Source organism: Acomys minous (assembly GCF_964271855.1).
Source record: "Acomys minous genome assembly, chromosome: 3".
NCBI lineage: Eukaryota > Metazoa > Chordata > Mammalia > Rodentia > Muridae > Acomys > Acomys minous.
This window is the reverse complement of record NC_140485.1, coordinates 28,545,445-28,548,368: the sequence shown is the minus strand read 5'-3', so window position 1 is coordinate 28,548,368 and position 2,924 is coordinate 28,545,445.

Sequence of the window (2,924 nt, the reverse complement as noted above, 5' to 3'; positions counted from 1 at the left end):
GTGGGGCCACTGCTGTGCTGAAGACTTGGGGCTGGGTGGCTCCTGGGACTGGAGGTGGGGTTTGAAGTGCTCCAGGAAATGAGTGGAGCCTGTTCTTCCCCAGACAAGAGACAAGTTGGTCCCTTTCCAAGAGATTCTTGGGGTCCTACTTAGTGCTCTGGTCCCCAACTCAGGCCCTGCTTAACTGTGAGCTACTTGTGAAAAACAGACACGGAGAGCCCCCACACCAGCCCCCATCCCTTGCCATGGTCATGTTTGGTGGGTAAGGCAAGAGCCCAGATATTCCTGTTTCTAACTAGTTTGCCGTTAGCAGAAGTCAGGAGGTAACATCATCAGGGCTAACCTCATCTTGCTGCCAGAAAGCCCCACACCGTCCCTCCTTCAAGTCCCAATTTCTCCACAGCTCTTAAGCAGGAAGGAACCTGGAAATCTCTGACTCTGGGTTTCACAGGGACTCGAAGACATTTTAAGCCTCTTTTGGCCTCCCACCGCCATATTCCCTTAACACGAAGAACCTGTTGCATGCTATGCCTGTACTATGCTCAAAGTCACCCACACCCTGAAAAGATTCATTTCAGGACTCCCTTTCTGCCTTGGAGAGGTAGAGACATGGCCAGGTAGTATAAATAAAGACAGAGGAGAGGTAAGCCTCCCTGTCCTTAAGCTGCCAGACATAAGGGCTTTAAAGCGCTCGTGGCCACCGTGAGCCTCCCTTCCTGTGGACCACAGTCATATAGGTGGCTGGGCAGGGGCAGTCGCTGGCAAAAGAAGTTTCTAGGAGAGTGAACTGTTGGGAGATTTTTTTCATCTAGTTAACAACCCCTTTGTATAGCCAGGGGTATTGGTACATATAACCCTGGCACTTGGTATTCTGAGACAGGAGGCCTCACTTGAACTCAGCAAATGTGAGACCAGCCTGAGGTACAAGATGAGACCCCCCTATTTCAAACCATCAGGTAATCTTTACTGCCTTCCTCCTAAAATACAGCTGGAGGCCGAAATGCCATCCACAATGCAAATTAACTCCCAAACTAACAGGCAAGTTCAGACTCGAAATTCCAGAACCAGAGGTGGCGTAACTGTGATGGCCTGTTTCACCTCATGTGGATTTGTAAAGTTGAGATCTGACTCAGAGATGGCTGAGTCCAGCCCCCTCGCTGGTCTTGTGGCCCTTGTAGGCACCTAGGTCGACAGTCCGAAGCCTGAGACGAAGGGCCACCGTACTGGGTGCTTGAGTGCTTTCTGGCTTAAACCACGTGGAAGTCATCTTCTCATGCCTCAACAGCCATGCCTCAACTCAAAGTTCTGGATAATTTTCATGGCAAAAGATCTTCACGATGACCACAGGAAGACCGCTCAAGGTAGAGGGGGGTACATTACAGAGGGACCAAACTGGAATTTTAGAGCTGGGCAAAGTGAGCCAACTTTACCTTTCAAACAGTTCCTCTCGCCTATCAATTCCACATCCTCACAAGACTTTCTGGGCTCCCGTGTGATTCTGGGGTACCCAGTGTGATGAAGGACATGATGTCAGCCATACACACCCACAACCACACTTGCTGCGCTGGCCACACAAATGATGGAGACATTCATGAAAGGAGCATTATTCTTTTTCTTTTCTTTTTTGAGACAGGGTTTCTCTGTGGAGCCCTGGCTGTCCTGGACTCACTCTGTAGATCAGGCTGGCTTCGAACTCAGAGAGATATGCCTGCCTCTGCCTCCCGAGTGCTGGGATTACAGGCATGCATCACCATGCCCAGCAATTGTGTTATTCTTTAACTTTTTATTCTTTGTGAGTTTCACATCATACACCCTAATCCCACTCATCTCCTCGTCCTTTCATATCTGCCCTTCACCCTTGCAACTTCCTCGGCAAAGAAAATAAACAACACATCTTGTTGTGGAAGTTGTAGTGTGTCACAGTATGTCACACAGTATAACCTTTGTCCACACATCTTTATTTGCAAATATTCATTGTAATGAGTCTGGTTTGAAGCCTCTGGCTTCTGCTACAGTATCAATACTGGCTTCTCAGTGGGACTCCTCTCAGATAGTCTGCTGCTGCCCTGTGCCTTGGAGATCCTGCAGCTCTGGATCTGCAGGACCAGCCCCTTCACTCACTCCAGCAGTTCATAGCTGGTTAGATATTGGGGTGGGTCAACTCAGAGCCCTGGATCTGTGCCTGGATGGCAGCTGAGTTGATCAGCCCACCAGCTCTCCTGCATCCACACCACTAGGGTGAGCTCTCCACCACTGCCCCAACTAGCCACAGTCAGCAAGGGGCAGGGGCAGCTCTCCTGCCCTTGGGATTGGCTCACCCAAGCCTTTGCCACTAGTGCCAGCTCTACTGTGCTGCCCAGGCTAGGTGCAGGGTTGTTGGCTCTCCCAAGTGCTGCAGCTGGTGAGGGGCAGAGACAGCTCTTCTGCTATTCATGAGGGAAGTGTTATTCTGATTGGTTTTCACAGTTAGTAGTTGTCTTATCCATCTCTCCTTAGCTAACTACTATCCCCTTATTATCATTTTCATTATAGTCTTCAGAAGGGGCAAAAGGAGGCTCAAGGAAACCTGATTTCTTGTTTATATCATCCTCAGACTGGAGCTACCTGTTCCCCTTCCCAACCCTTTATGGAGGGCAGGGTCCAGGGAAGAAAGAATGGAGTTTGGGGAAACAGAAATAAGTATGCACACCATCCAGGAGAAAACACAGGCTTTATTCTACTGCTTCAAATACAGTTTGTGAGAAGGGATGCTACAAGCCTACCAGGTAAGAGGCCAGGACTCATATGATTGGGCGAGGTCCTGGCCTGTGGGGAGTTGCCTGGCATCCTGGTGCTGCTCCCAGGGAAGTGCATTTTAAGCCGATGTGGATGGGTTCATGGGCAGCACTGCTTCAATTTTTAAAGGTTTTATTTGTATCAGTGTT